The sequence below is a fragment of the Carcharhinus amblyrhynchos genome, chromosome 17 (assembly GCF_965287045.1).
Source record: "Carcharhinus amblyrhynchos chromosome 17, sCarAmb.v2.hapA, whole genome shotgun sequence".
NCBI lineage: Eukaryota > Metazoa > Chordata > Chondrichthyes > Carcharhiniformes > Carcharhinidae > Carcharhinus > Carcharhinus amblyrhynchos.
The window spans coordinates 20,608,152-20,624,796 of record NC_137340.1 but is presented as its reverse complement, the minus strand read 5'-3'; positions in this window follow the sequence as shown (position 1 = coordinate 20,624,796).

The window sequence follows — 16,645 nt, the reverse complement described above, 5'->3', positions numbered from 1 at the left end:
CAAAATGCAGGAAAAACTCAGCTGGATTAGTAGCATCTATGGAGAAACAGTCTGATTCCAGTCTGTCTGAAAAGTCTGACAGGCTCAACATTAACTCTGTAGACTCTTGTTTCTCTCTCCACAGATCCTGCCAGACCTGTTGAATTTCTTAGAAATTTATTTTTGTTTCAGTTTTCCAGCAGTAATTTACTTTTAATTTTTTTTTAACCTAGCAAAACGACCTTGCCTAATTTAAATCTTTTAAGTCAGAATATTAATCTTGGAGATCGCCAATCATGGTTCAAAACCAAAGGATTGAATGCTTAGCAGTGCGTTAAAGACTTAGTGTTTTGGCAAGCAATCAAGCATTGTTAGCAACCCAACCCCATACTACTTTGGTCTAAATTCCAGAAATAGTTCATCTCCCCAAATCAGGCTAAAAGTGTTTATCTGGTCTAGAACACAGATGTGCATTGAAACAAGAGACCAACACGAAGAGCATGATTACACAAGTGTAACTCCTTAATGTAATCACTTGCCAAAAAGATTAGAACGTTCAGTCTTGTATGTGGAATTTTATGATATCAGTTATGCAGAATATGCATGAGATGGGCCTAGAGTAGATGCTAACTGGCTGTAAGAAAATTGCAAGTTCAGTTGAGTTTATTAATTTCATGTACGTACACGATGGACTATTATCAGAAATAATAGGGAATTGGTTGAAGAATATATTTCATATTAATTAATTCTTAGAATGTGGCTGCCATAGGTGAGGTTCCTTTGTATTACCCAACACTAAAGTTAAACTTTATTTATTAATCACAAATAAGGCTTGCGTTAACACTGCAATGAATTAACGTGAAATTTCCCTACTTGCCATACTCTAGTGCCTGTTTGGGTCAATGCACCTAACCAGCATATCTTTCGGATTGTGGGAGGAAACCGGAGCACCCAAAGGCAACCCACGCAGACACAGGAGAAGTTGTAAACCTCACGGACAGTAACCTAAGCTGGGAATCCAACCCAGGTCGCTGGCACTGTGAAGCAGTAGTGCTGGTCACTGTGCTGCCCTAGTTGCTTTTGAGAAGAAAGTGGGTATGATCTGCAATGGCAACTGGTCCAGCAAGTTCTTCAACCCTGTACTTTGTTTAACCTTTTACAAAATATGCCCTCCATAAATCACGTCTACAGTACCAAGGTGACCTCATTTAAAATGTTACATAAATAGATTCAGGTGATTGTACCAATAAAGATAGACCCATCCACTTTTTGATAAAACAAACTAAACGATAACTTGAGGACAGTCCCTTAAAGGGGATGAAACCCTCTGCCCTGAAACAATAAAAATTAAAGGAATCTTAAAACATTAAACCAAAATGTAATGTAATGGTTCAGGTCAGAAACTCAAGTGTTCTATGGAAGAAAGAAAATTTGAGAATCTAGTAAACGTACAACATGTAAGAAAATTAGCAAGAACCTCTATCAATTACAAACAAGAAACAAAATAACCCCTATACTGTATAACCCTTAAAGATATCTGCCAAAGCCCTTGCTGTAGACAAAGCCCTTTAAAGCACGTTCAATACAGCAAAGTCTACTGCTCGTATGATACTGGAAATTGAGTCCTTTGGTTGAAGTCTGCAGTTCTCTGGATTCACTCTGAATTGTTTGAAGACAAGATAGCTTTCTAAAACAGCAGAGAGACTCTGATGCAGCCCCCAACAACAGCGGATTTTCACCTGTCAGGAACACGGTCTTGTTTTCAGCGAACCAACAGAATTTTCAAAACAGCAGGGAGAGAGGGAAAACACTTTTTCCACTTGCTGTCCCTTCTAAAATTCAAACCTGCTGCTCCAAACTCAAATCAAAAAAGAACTTACCAAATACACATGACTGTCCTCCTAACAATGCAGGATCGCAAAAATTATCCCGGATTAAATGCAAACAACCCCATTTAAGCCAATTGAGTGGCAATAAAAAGAATATTTCCAGTTAAGATGGCAACAATGACATCTCTGAATCTGAGCTATGGAACCACTGAAGCTGTGAAAGCTTCAGAAATCATGTTTTTTTTAAAAAAAAGCATTTCTTAAAGGCACAGTAACATTTCTGTAATTAAAGGGTCAATGTCATACCCCAATCCTTGCAGCAGAAGGCAGCACAAAAGGCTTCAATGGTGCCTGGAGGCACCACATGCTCCCTCTCCAGGGACACTCAGCCACAAATATAGCCACGGTAGAGGGGCAGAAATCTGGTTAGACAACCCCCTTGGTCACTCGCTGCCTGGACCTTTTGATAGCAGGCTTGAAAGACCCATCAAGGCTATTCAATTTCTGTCCAAATCCAGTAAATGTAAACAGTTAGAAAATTGACTGCAGAACATACTACTGATTCAAACTCTGTCCTGAGATAGTTGAGAAACGTCACGATGTGCTTGGGTGAGGAGGATCTGCTTCAATAACTCCAATCACAAACATAACATAGAAGTTCTAAGCTGCAGTGAGAGCTTAACCACCGTTCTTGCCTTGATGTTGTCAGTATATTCCAGCTGTATTAATATGGCATGCTGGGACATTACATTTGGGTTTGTATGAGAGCACATATCAAAAAACTTGTAACTAGTGTGAAATTTGCCTTTTATTGGCTTGTTAGAGCAGGAATACATTGTCATAGAACACTGCAGTGCAGAAAGAGGCTATTTGGCCTATCGAGGCTGCATTGACAACAACCCCACCTGGGCCCTGTTCCCACAGACCCACACATTTACCCCACTAATCCCTCTAACCTATGCATCACAGGATGCTACGGGGCAATTTAGCATAGCTAATACACCTACCCTGCACATCTTTGGACTATGGGAGGAGACCGGAGCACCCGGAGGAAACCCACACAGACACGGGGGAAGTGTGATCCAAGCCGGCACCCACTATGCCGCCTTGGTGGGGGCAGAACTGTGGCAGAATTCTGTATTGTTCATCTTGTGATAGAACTGGTGTTGTCTCTCAGTTAACAAAAAAATCTTCATAGTAGTATGAAAATAAATCACACTAGTGATACATCTGAACATGTGTACTGCGTTCTCCTTGGAGGAGGGGTAGTGGATGTAAATATACAATCATCACATACTTACATAAATGGTGTGGATCAGGCACTGGCAAGTACAATAGGATGATTCATAATTTCTCATGACGCATGTCAATGATTGGATTCATTGATTTATATTGATGCAGGGTTCTGTTTAACTGAGTGGTATGTTCTTTCTGCTGCCGAATTTGGCCTCTTTGAATCCAGAACAGGGGTGTCTAATAAAATTGGAGCTAGGCAATTTGGGAGTGAATTTAGCACTTCCGTACAAAAACATAATGAAGATATGGAATTCTTTCATCTCATAAAGCTGTGGATGCTGTGATGGTTAAAATTCTTGATTTTGTTGGCAAGGGTAGACGGGGCTGTAGAGTAAAGGCAGACATGTACTGTGCTGTACTGTTCTATGTTCTAAATAGATTTTATCTATAAATCAATCATTAGCCAACTCATAGTATAGGCTCGAGGCACTGAATAACCGACTCCTGTTCCTTAGACTCCATCATAATTTATATGCTTTATGGCTGGACTTTGTTAATCTTGTTGGCTCGTGTCACAGTTTAGCTTCATGCAGCTTTCCGAGAATGTTGAACGAACTACTACCAGAACCTTTTTAAGCGGGAGTCAACTGTAAAAGAGAAGACCATAAAAACAATTCCTCAGCTGCTTCAAGGATCATATTTGGGTACGCTGCCAATGCTTACTGAAATACAAAAGACGAGCCAACAGATGAATAATAAGACGTGTGGTCCGGGTAACATTACTGCAATGATCTATAAAACTGGCCACGAGCTCTTGCTTAAACTCTCAAAACCTTTTCCAGAAATCGGAGAAGAAGAGATACTCCCTCCAATTTCCACAATGCTATCATTGTCTCTCTTTTCAAGATGGGTGATAAATCAATTTGTGGGAGCTGATCAGGCAGATCCATTCTGACTATCATGGAAAAGGGTCTCAGACTAATCACCCTAAACTGGCACCTACCCATTAGCAAAAACATACTTCAAGATCCAGTGTGATTTCTGCAATAAAAGGGAACCATCCTTGGCAGCTCCATGGGGTCGAGGGTAATTCACTTCCACTCTGGGGAGTTGGATTCTGCGGTAGCTGAATAGTCCAATCCTGGAGCCGCAGACTCTGCCACAGGTTCAGTGGGTGGTGTTTGATGAGGTGGGTGGATGGGACGCTCTCATTCTGCACTCTCTGCTCTTTATGCTTAGCCACTGTGCATTCTAGCTGGTGGCATTCGAGGTGATTGACACTTCTGCAGAGTTCTTCCCCAGTTTGCGTGTTCTAAGGCAGACGATTCCCGCGTCTAGGTGGGATGTTGAATTTATTTATGGATGTTTTCAAAGTGTCATTGTAGTGTTTCCTCTGCCCTCCCAGTGATCACTTTCCACTGCAGAGCTCAGAATAGAGCACTTGTTTCAGGAGTCTTGTGTCAGACAGGCGGACACCGTGACATAAGAACATAAGAACATAAGAAATAGGAGCAGGAGTAGGCCATCTAGCCCTTCGAGCCTGCCCCGCCATTCAATAAGATCATGGCTGATCTGTTGTGGCTCAGTTCCACTTTCCCGCCCTCTCCCCATAACCCTTAATCCCCTCTCTTATCAAGAACCCATCAACCCGCTTCTTGAAAATATTTAGCGAGGCAGCCTCCACCACTTCAACGGGCAGAGAATTCCAGAGATTCACCACCCTTTGAGTGAAGAAGTTCCTCCTCAACTCCGTTCTAAACCGCCTCCCCTTTATCTTGAGGCTGTGCCCCCTAGTCCTACTGTCTTTTTTGAGCGGGAAGAGTCTCTCCACCTCTATCCTATCCATCCCATTCATCATCTTATACGTCTCAATGAGATCTCCCCTCATTCTTCTAAACTCTAACGAGTACAAGCCTAGTTTATTCAGCCTCTCCTCATAGCTCAATCCCCTCAACTCCGGTATCAGCCTAGTAAACCTCCTCTGCACTCCCTCCAGGGCCAAAATATCCTTGCGCAGGTGCGGCGCCCAAAACTGCACACAGTACTCCAGCTGCGGCCTCACCAATGCCCTATACAGCTGCAGCAAGACCTCCCTACTTTTATATTCAATCCCCCTCGCTATGAAGGCCAGCATCCCATTTGCCTTCCTGACCACCTGCTGCACCTGCAAGCTGGGTTTTTGCGACTCATGCACAAGGACCCCGAGGTCCCTCTGCACCGTCGCCTGCTGCAGTTTTTCGCCACGTAAGTAATAGTCCTTCCTACCATTCTTCCTACCAAAGTGGACCACCTCACACTTGCCAACATTAAATTCCATTTGCCATTTCCTGGCCCATTCGCCCAGCCTATCTAGATCCTTCTGCAGACTCTCCACACCCTCCACACAATTTGCCTTTCCCCCAATCTTGGTGTCATCAGCAAATTTCGACACCCTACACTCGGTTCCCTCCTCCAGATCATCTATATAAATGGTAAAAAGCTGAGGCCCCAGCACCGACCCCTGGGGCACCCCACTAGTCACCAACCGCCAATCCGAATAGCACCCATTGACCCCCACTCTCTGCCTCCTATTTGACAACCAATCCTCTATCCACGCTAAATCGCAGCTGGTTGAGTGTGACCAGTGCCTCAATAGTGGGGATACTGATCTGGAAGAGGATGCTCACATTGGTGCACCTATCCTACCAGTGGATTTACAGGATTTTGCAGAGGCAACATTAGTGATATCTCTCCAGGGATTTGAAGTGTCTGCTATACATTGTGTACATAAGAGGGCTGTGTACACCACAGCTGCTCTGTAGACCATGAGCTTGATACTGGATTTAAGGTCTTGGTCTTCGAACACTCTATTCCTCAGGCATCCAAAGACTGCGCTGATGCATTGAAATCAATGTTGGATTTCATTGTTAGCGTCTGCTAGTTCCAAGAGGAGGCTCCTGAGGTATATGGCGGCAATGTGCCACAGTGGCGAGTGCTGCCACTTCAAAGTGTCAGGGACCTGGGTGCAAATCTGACCACAGGTCATCGTCTGCTTGGGTTTCTTCCGGGTGCTCCAGTTTCCTCCCACAGTTCATAGATGTGTGGGTTGGTTGATTGACTGTGGTAAAATTGCCCTTTAGTGTCAGGGGGATTGGCAAAGTAAATATGTGCGGTTACAGGGATAAGTTCATAAGATACAGGAGCAGAATTAGGCCATTTGGCCCATTGTGTCCACTCTGCCATTTGATCATGGCTGATATACCCCACATCCCCATTTTCCTGCCTTCTCCCCATAACCCTTCAACCCATTACCAATTAAAAATCTGTCGAACTTCTCCTTACCTTTATTCATTGACCTAGCACCCACCGCACTTTGGGGCGGTGAATTCTACAGATAAGGCTAGGGTCTGGGTAGGATTGTTGTCAGTGCAGTCTCGATGGGCTGAATGGTCTCCTTCTGCATTGTATGGATTCTATGATATGGGAAATGATCCATGTTTTCCAGGGGCTTACCATGGATCTTGATGATCAGGAGGTAGTTTTGTGTGGCAGAAGCGGTCTGGTAGCAAACCTTTGTTTTCCAGGTCTTTAGTCTGAGGCTCATTCTCATTTGTCTCGGTGGAATGCGTCAATGATGGTTTGTAGCTTGGCCTCTGAGTGTGTGCACACACAGACGGTGTTTGCGTACTGCAGCTCAATGACAGAAGTTGGGGGTGGTCTTGGTTCTGGCCTGGAGGCTCTGGAAGTTGAACAGTTTCCCAATTCTCCAGTAGGTTAGCTCCACTCCAGCTGGGAGCTTCATGGTGATGGGGTGGAGTATTGCTGCAAGGAAGATGCAGAAGAGCATTGCTGCAATGATGCTGCCCTGTTTGACCCCAGGTTGCACATGTATCAGATCTGTGGTGGTCCCTGTTGCTTGCATGTGGAGCAGACAGTGAATGGGGACAAATTCCTACGGGCAGCCGCATTTGAGCAGGATGTTCCACAATCCCTGATAGAGCCAAAGGCCTTTGTGAGATCGAAGAAGGCCACATACAGAGATTGATGCTCCTCCCAGCACTTTTCCAGAATTTGTTATGTGCTGAAGATGATGTCCATTGTACCTGTTGATGGGCAGAAGCAGCAATGAAGCTCAGGGAGGAGCTCTTCAGCCACTGTGGGGAGGCGATTGAGAAGGATTCGCATGACGACCTTTGGTGGAAAGTAGGGAAATCACTTTCTCATTTCTGCAGTCAGACCTGTCTCCTTTCTTGAAGGTGATCACTATTAAGATCGTTCTGAACCACCCTGCCTGCCCACCAGTGAAAGCATACTTCAAAACTCAATGTGGTTTCTGCCACCCAGATATGATCTTTGTCATGCAGCAAATCCAGCAACAGTATCGGAAATGCATGACATGGTATTTATTGATCTCTCAAAGGTTTTTGACTTCATCAACTACAAAACCCTTCTTCAAATGAAATATTCCTTTGCCTGAAAGGAGTGTTGGGGCTCCTGGACAGTGAGGAGGGAGGGGGTAAATGCGGACGTGTTGCACCTTCTGCAATTGCATGGGAAAGTGCCATGGGACTGAATGTTTGGAGCATGGGAGGAGTGGACCAGACATCACGTAGTGAGTGCTCCCTGAGACCAGGAGTGAAGGGAGGAGAGGTGCTTAGTGATGGCAGCATGGAGTTGACAGAAGATGATCCTTTAGAATGCGGAGGCTGGTGTGGTGAAAATTGAGGGCAAGAGGCATCTTTATTTAATGATCTTAATCATATGTCCTTTAGAAGTCTTGCTATTTCCTTACTGTTATAGCTTTTCTCAGTTTTGTATAATTAAATGCCTGAATAACATAAAATAAAGTTGTGGCTTCCAAAATTCGTGGCACAGTGGTTAGCATTGCTGCCTCATAGCTCCAGGGACCCAGGTTCGATTCCCAGCCTCGGACCACTGTCTGTGCGGAGTCTGCACATTCTCTCTGTATCTGTGTGGGTTTCCTCTGGGTACTCTGGTTTCCTCCCATATTCCGAAAGACGTACTGGTTAGGTGCATTGGTGATGTTAAATTCTCCCTTGAAGTACCCGAACAGGCACCAGAGTGAGGCAACTAGGTGATTTTCACAGTAACTTCATTACAGTATTAATGTAAGCCCACTTGTGACACTAATAAATAAACTTAAATAAAGACGTACAATGTAGGCTTGCCGAAGACTTTCCAGTGGGGCCACCGTAAAATTCTGACCAAAGTTCAAGCTTCAGGTCGATGTTCTTTCATCAAAATTAGAAAATGTAGCCATGCAATATGTTTTAGACAAGATGAAAGATAGGGAAGGGAGGAAAGAATGAAAGACGAGTCTGTGGTAGAGTGGAAAGCACGAGAGATAAAATGACAAGAATGTAGGTGATTTTATCCCATTCTTAAGTTTAGACATGGATTGACGCAATCTCACACTAAATTCACAACCTTTTTTGGGATTTTTAAGCAAGGCTGTTTAAAATTAAATCATGGAGTTTACCTCGGGTGATCACTGCAGGTTAACTTGATCTAGCAATGGGTTGCATAGGAGTGAGCTTTGACCAAGATTTCCTACTTGGTTCAGTGGGACGTTTCCTGCCTATGCAGGTCTTTTGCCTTCTTTCTTTGAATTTGTGAACGAGTTTATGCACAATCCCTTTCTGGATGTCGATTGATTAGTTGGGTGCACATTTGGGTGTTGGCTGTTTTGTGTATTCCCAAATTGTCATTCTTCACCATATAAGGAACTCTATCTACCCTGCTGTGATTACCTGTCTGATTTCAGCCAGCAATTAACAGTTCTGTTCAATTCAAATTGTTCTATTCAGCTCACCAGTGTCACTGTATTAACAAGTATCAATGTAATTGACAAGTGTGACAGCCATCCAGTTTTCACATAACAAACATTCCTCTGAACTCAGTCTGCCTGTTAACCTACTCCTTACAAAAGCAAGGCAAAAATAGCTTATTAGTGGACAAATAAAGAAATAAAAGATAGGTTTAGAAGAGTTGAAAATGTGATTAACAGCATTGTTACCAGTAGCTGCCTTCTGAAAAAAAATGGGAGCAGAAGTTACAATCTGAAACTGTTGAACTCAGTGTTAAGTCGAGGGGGTTGTGAAGCACTTAGTTTCACTACTCACAGCCGTTGCTTGATCTGCTAAGTATTTGCAGCATTTTCTCAGTCTTTTCTCATACTTGCTTTGTGACTTTTATTCCCTTTTTTTAAAAAACTCTTCTGTATCTTCTGCATTCAGCTGGATTCTCTACAATGCTATTCATGTCACATCTGGTTCTTGATCATCCTGTCTTGATAAGCCTTCTTTGTGCATTCACTGGAGTCCCACCCCAACCCTCAACACTGCCCCCCCCCCCCTCGCAACCACTGCTCTCTATTTTCCTTTTTACCCATCTATGAGAAATGCTGTGAAAAATGTTGGGTTACTGTCTGTGTGGAGTCTGCACGTTCTCCCCATGTCTGGTGTGTTTTCTCTGGTTGCACTGGTTTCCTCCCACAGTCCTAGGATGTGAGGGTTAGGTGGATTGGCCATGCTAAATTGCCCCTTAGTGTCAGGGGGACCAGGTAGCATAAATGCATGGGGTTATGGGGATAAGACCTTGGTGGCATTGGGGTGGGTGTATACTCAATGGGCCGAATGGCCTCCTCCTGCACTGTAGGGATCTTATGATTCTATGAAAATGAAAGTTGTCTATCCTTTAATTTTAATAAATCGCTATTAATCTGCAGCAACTTCAGAGGGCTGACTAGTTTGTTTCCAATCCAAAAAAAGTTCTGATTATTAACCAAGCTTTGAGCTTTGAAGCTTTGAGAAAAAAATCCTTGACAAATGGTTCTGTAAGTCAGGAAATTAAAACAAAATACTGTGGACGCTGGAAATCTGAAATAAAGACGGAAAATTCTGAAAAGACCAGGCCGCTCTGGTAGCATGAAGAGAGAAACAGAGTTATAGCTGCGATTTCCCCCAAAAATTACTAAGTGTTATAATGGTGAGAAAACCAAAGCGATCCGCGCTGGTTTGTTTGGCACAGGCCAGACTTCAATTGTCCCACGCTAGTCATTTTTGGGAGCAGTTCTGGGAGGGGTGGGGCGTGGGGCCCTCCCAGATTTATTTGCATTTCCAAAAGGCCTTTGACAAGGCGCCTCATAGGAAACTGTTAAATAAGTTAAGTGCCCATAGTGTTAAGAGTAAGATCCTGGCATGGGTAGTGGATTGGCTGACAGGCAGAATGTGGTTGGACTAAATAGGTTGGACTAAAACCTGGTGTTGTCAGACTTTTTACTGTGACAGGCAGAAGGCAGAGAGTGGGGATAAAGGCGTCTTTCTCAGGATTGCAGCCGGTGACTGGTGGTGTGCCTCAGGGGTCACTGCTGGAGTCAAGGGGTCAGCTTTTCACAATGTACATCAACGATTTGGAAGAAGGAACTGAAACATAGAAATATAGAAACATACAAAAACTACTGCACAAGGCAGTGTTGCTAAGTTTGCAGATGATACAAAGATATGTAGAAGGACTGTAATATTGAGGAAGCGGTGGGGGGGCTGCTGTGGGCGTCAGCCGAAGGACTTGGACAGCTTAGGAGAATGGCCAAAGCAGTGGCAGATAGAAAACAATGTGGAAAAGTGTGAAGTTATGCACTTTGGAAGGAGGACTGGAGGCATAGACTATTTTCTAAATGGGGAACTGCTTAGGAAACCAGAAACACAAAGGGACTTGGGAGTCCTTGTTCAAGATTCTAAGGTTAGCGTGCAGGTTCAGTCAGCAATAAGGAAGGCAAATGCAATGTTAGCATTCATGTCGAGAGGGCTAGAACACAAGACCAGGGATGTACTTCTGAAGCTGCAGAAGGCTCTGGTCAGACCCCATTTGGAGTATTGTGAGCAGTTTTGGGCCTCATTTCTATATAAGGATGTAGTGGCCATGGAAAGGGTCCAGAGGAGGTTCACAAGAATGATCCCTGGAATGAAGAGCTTGTCATACGAGGAACAGATGAAAACTCTGAGTCTGTACTCATTGGAGTTTAGAAGGATGAGGGGGATCTTATTGAAACTAGCAGGATATTGTGAGGCCTGGATAGAGTGGATGTGGACAGCATGTTTCCACTGGTAGGGAAATCTAAAACCAGAGGGCACAACCTTAGGCTAAAGGGATGATCCTTTAAAACAGAGATGAGGAGGAATTTCTTCAGCCAGAGAATAGTAATCTTTGGAAGTCTTTTCCGCAGAAGACTGTGAAGACCAGGTCATTGAGTGTCTTTTAAGACAGAGATAGATAGATTCGTGGTTAATAAGGGGATCAGGGGTTATGGGGAACAGGCAGAAGAATGGGAATGAGAAAAGTATCAGCCATAATTGAATGGCGGAACAAACTCGATGGGCTGAGTGGCCTAATTCTTCTCCTATGTCTTATGGTCTTGTAGGGCCTAAACACAGGTGCGCCTGGCTGCAAAGCAATCTGGTGCCATTTTGGAAGGGTGACCTGAATTTGCACTTAGAGACCCCCCCCACCTACACCGCAGCCCCACCACCCCCCACCCCCCGCCACCAGCCTCATTAGTGGCATGTTTCCCAACCCCCTCCCTGAGATGAATTGCTAGTATTTGGGCCCTCCCAATCACTCCCCCTTCATGACCCCTAATATGCCCTCTTCATGCTCCACCCCTTCACACAGCTCTGCCTTATTCTCTTCACATAGCTCCCTCTTTCAGGTACTGCCCTGGCACACTGGCAGTGCCCAAATGTGCCAGCCATATCCCCAACCATTCAAAGCCTTCAAAGGCCTCCAGGCCCCTGCTGTGGCCATCATGCCTGGTCTCTACTAGTGAAGAACAGTAATGATTCTCTCTGGGCTCATGCTGCACCCAAAGGCAGAAGATGCAGGGAGAATGCGGCATTGAACAGGCTATTCATCATGAAATGCTACATTACATATGCTCGTGCCCTTCCTGGGCACAATCCGATAGAAACAATTGCAAATCATTTGGCTCCACCTGCGGGACTGGTTCTTTGGCTCCACCTGCGGGACTGGTTCTTAGGCCCGCATGCTACTTTCCGGGATCGGTGCAATCTGCTCCAGGTGTGGTGAGGCCGGAAAATTGCCCTCAATTTTTCAAGTCTGAGCTGAAGAGGGGTAGAAATATGACGGATCGTATTGTTGGAGAGGTGGGATGGGGAAGGTCAGGGATAGGTGGGAGCTCAGGAGAAAGTAACAGAGTGTCCATGGACTCAAGAAGGAATGTTAATGGTAATGTCAAAGACAAAAGAAAGTGCTACAATTGGCTTCATTGTAAGGTAACAGAATTCTGTAAAGCAGGATTTGTGGTGCAGAAGGGTTAACCATTTTCAAACATGGAATCTTCCTTAAAAGCTGCATTGTTGATTTCTTTTCTGGTCAAAAAGTATTGCAATAGCGATAATATTTAAAGACGCAATGTTAAATCAGTGAATTGCACTCTGTGCTGTTTGCTTTGAGAAGCTGTGCTTTATAGACAAGGACTGAATGAGTGAACAAATGGCTATGATTTTTCTCCTTCTTTCAGGCCTTCACTATACTGCAGTGGAACTTCATGATCTGTTTTCCTGCACTGAACAATTGTAGTTTTTAAATTATTTTCCACTCATTGTTTTTCTTTTTTGTATTTCCTCACCCAGGGGTGTTCTTACTTTGACTGTACAGAGGTAAGATGTGAGTAATGAAGATGACCTGGGCAATTAGGAATTTAAAATAAGGAATTTCAAATTAGGAATTTAAATGTTTCCCACTTTTTATACCTTATAGCTTTGACAAAGGATCATCTGGACTTGAAACAACAGCTCTTTTCTCTCCTTACACATGCTGCCAGATCTGCTGAGATTTTCTAGAACTTTCTCTTTGGGTATTAAGAATTTAAGCTTGGACTTGGAAGGAAGCTTAAGAGAGCTGGGGTTGTTTTATTTTGGAAAAAAGGAGACTCCCTGGTAAAAATTTTAAGACTATCACCGGAGAGGAATCGAGACAAGTATGATTGGTTCAAGTGACAGAATAATGAAGGGAAGCTTTACAGAATCTTTTCAGTCAAAGTTTAATGTGGAGTCGTTACCAGGGAAGACTGAAATGGGGCAACGAGACAATTTTCTGCAAAGCAAAGGAACAGAAGGATTGATAATGAAGCAAGTAGATTAGTTGAATATTTTTAAAGAGAGACAGGTTAGTTGGATCAATAAGCCTTTCGTGCCCATGGTCCTTTGAGGACTATGACTAATTATTGACTTTCCCTCAGGAATGCAAAATTCTCTGGTAAGCAACATCCTGCTAGTTCTTCACGCCACTCTTAGAATCACAGAGAAGGCCCTTCGGCCCATCAAATCAGCACTGACGTGTGAAACACCTGACCTCCCACCTAATCCCATTTACCAGCATTTGGCCCATAGCCTTGGATGTTATGATGTGCCAAGTGCTCATCCAGGTAGTAGTTATAGGTTGTGAGGCAACTCACCTCTAGTGCATTCCAGACCGTCACCACCTTCTGGGTAAATAAGGTTTTCCTCACATCTCCCCTAAACCTTCGCCTTGAACATGTGTCCACTCTTGATCTGGCTATAGTTAGGTGCTCCCTAATTTCACTGGCTTAGGGTTCACAGATCATTCCTTTGCCTGACAATAAGGAATTGTTGAGGCCCCAGTTAGGTACTAAAATGGCACTGTAATGCAAGCATATTTTAAAAACGTTCCTTCGCTAACTTCTTTCACATCAGGTTATTTGACATAACTGTGCCTGTGCTGTTAGCAGAGAAGATTGTTTGTTTTGGTCTCTGGGGGCAGGATTGCCAATGAGAGCCCTTGTCCTTTCAAAAGTCTTGGCCTGTCTTTCCCAATCAGTGAGTGGGTCATAATGTAAATGTGACAAGTGGGTCTCCAAGAACTCTTTAGTTTTTCTTTAGTTCCACCTGGATGCTTTACATGTAGGCCCAGATTTTGCAGTTATAATTATGGCAAAAATATTTGTTGTGATTATTGCTTTGAAATTAACAGTGGTTTCTAGCATCAGCACACATTCAGTTAAGTGCAAACAACTAGTATTTTTTATTCAAGGGATGTAGGTGTTACTGGTTAGGCCAGCATTTACTGCCCATCCATAATTGCCATTGAGAGGGGGAATAGTGAGCTGGCCTGTTGACCTGTTGCAGGAAAGGAGTTCTAGGATTTTGACCCAGCGACAGCGAAGGAACAATGAGATATTTCCAAGTCAGGCTGGTGAGTGGCCCGCAGGAGAGCTTCCAGGTGGGATGTTCCCATGTATCTGCTGACCTTGTCCTTCCAGATGGTAGCGGTTGTGGATTTCGAAGATTAAGTTCCTGCAGTGCATTTGCCCTGGGGTCCTTGCTGTTTTCAACTCCTTCCGTGGTCTCACCCATGCCTGTCTGTGTAACCTTCACCAACCCACCAAGACCTCTGCACTGCTCTAATTCTGGCCATTTGAACACCCTTGGTTTTAATTGCTCCATCATTTGTGGTATTGTGTTTTGCTACCAAGGTGTCCCTTCCTAAATGTCTCTCCAACCCCCTTTCCTCTTTGAAGATGCTCCTTAAAACCCACCTTTTTGACCAAGCTTTTGGTCATCTGTTTCAGTATCTCTGCACATTGAATGGTGCATGTTGTTTGTAACATTCCTGGGCAGCACCTTGGGATATTTTATTACCTTAATGGTGCTATTTAAATACACGTCTTGTTATTTTTGCTGTTCTTTTGCTGCAGTGATGAGACACCACAGGCAGAAATCTTTAGGAACCTCTTGAATTGACACAAATATTCATTTTTTAAGTTCTAAACTCATGGTAAAAAAAACCCCTAAAATAATAATGGATGAGTGAGGTGTAATTGGGGTTTTAATAGTGCTCTGAATCATCACTACTGCTGAACTGTCTCTCAGGCCCCAGTTGGCTACATTTATATTTGCTGCATGCCAATTTTATTTTTCTCTTGCTCTTTCTGTCTCTACCATTTCAATCCAAAGATGTGCAAGTTAGGTGGATTGGCCCTGCCTAATACCCCCTTAGTGCCCCAAGATGTGTAGGTTAAGGGGATTAGTGGGGTAAATACATGGGGTTACAGGGATAGGGCCTGGGTAAAATGCTCTGTTGGAGAGTTGGTGCAGATTCGATGGGCCGAATGGCGGCCTCCTGTGCTGCTGGAATTCTATTATTCTCTCCCTTTCCCCCCTCTCTCCCTCCCCCACTCTCCCCTTTCATAAAAAAAGTTTTATGTTTGTGTATTATTTTTTATCTGCATATGCCCATGAGAAATGGGTAGAAAGAAAATTAAATCGAGTATTTATTATTCATTTTGTTCTTCAGGCAATGTTAACTGTTTTGGAAACAAATGGAAGAATCATTACACAGTCTTTCTGGGTGACAGCCAGGAGTACTGGGTGCCATTTTGGCTTAACACTGTTTCTGTGACCTGGTTCCCAGAGAATTGAAGTTTCAATGTCACAGCAGTGCCAAGTTACTTGCAAAATTAAGTGTACTAATGGAGCACAATGGCTCCTGATTTGTTAGCTCTGGAGCAGCTTGAGACATCCTGGAGACATTAAATTTGAGACAACATATAAATTAATGTTCTTTTTTTGCTTAAAAAGTGACATAATGTTTTGGATTGAGATAGGTGAATCATCAAGTACTCACTGTATTTGGAGGTCATTGTTTTTGCATGGTATGCGTATCTTGAAAAATCTCGTTCTGAATTACAGAGATCAGGCTTCAGATTGCATTAGTCCAAGTTAGAGTGACGTTTAGAATGATGCATTATGCCATTTCCATGTTGGACGAGGAAGGGAATAAAGTTGCGGGGCACTGTTGAAAGCAAACTGACTCATTTAATTTCCAAGTTTTGGATAAAGAAGTTTCCAATGCCAAACTAAAAGCAGTTCACACATTTTTTAAATGTATAACAAAATGGTGCAGCAAATTCCATGATTTGTGCCCTAATTCCTGTCTGGCAAAGAGGAGAATGGATCAGTTATTGGCCTTTGCATCAAAATAGGGAGACTTCTCAATTATTTTTTCCTATGACTTTAGATAGAATTTGCATTTTCACTGCCTCAGGCCCTCCCAAATCATAGAAAACATCATAGAGAACCTACAGTGCAGAAAGAGGCCATCCATTGAGTCTGCACTAACCACAATCCTATCCAGGCCTTACCCCTATATCCCTCATATTTACCCATTAATCCCTCTAACCTACCCATCTCAGGGCACTAAGGGGCAATTTTTTTTAGCAGGGCCAATCAATCTAACCCGCACATCTTTGGACTGTGGGAGGCAACCGGAGCACTCAGAGGAAACCCACGCAGACATGAAGAGAATGTACAGACCCCACACAAACAGTGACCCAAACCGGGAATCAAACCCAGGTCCCTGCACCACCTTGCTACCATGCTGCCCAAATGACTTTACTGGCAATAAAGATTGGATAAATGTGATGTAAAAATTGGTTTCAGGTAGCAATTTGCCTGAGCATAACTCAATAGTAACAACACTGGATTAAGAACCTCATTTTTTTCACTGGCTATGATGCTCCAAAAATGGTATCCATGGCGTGCGTGCAAACTTTCAACAAGAAA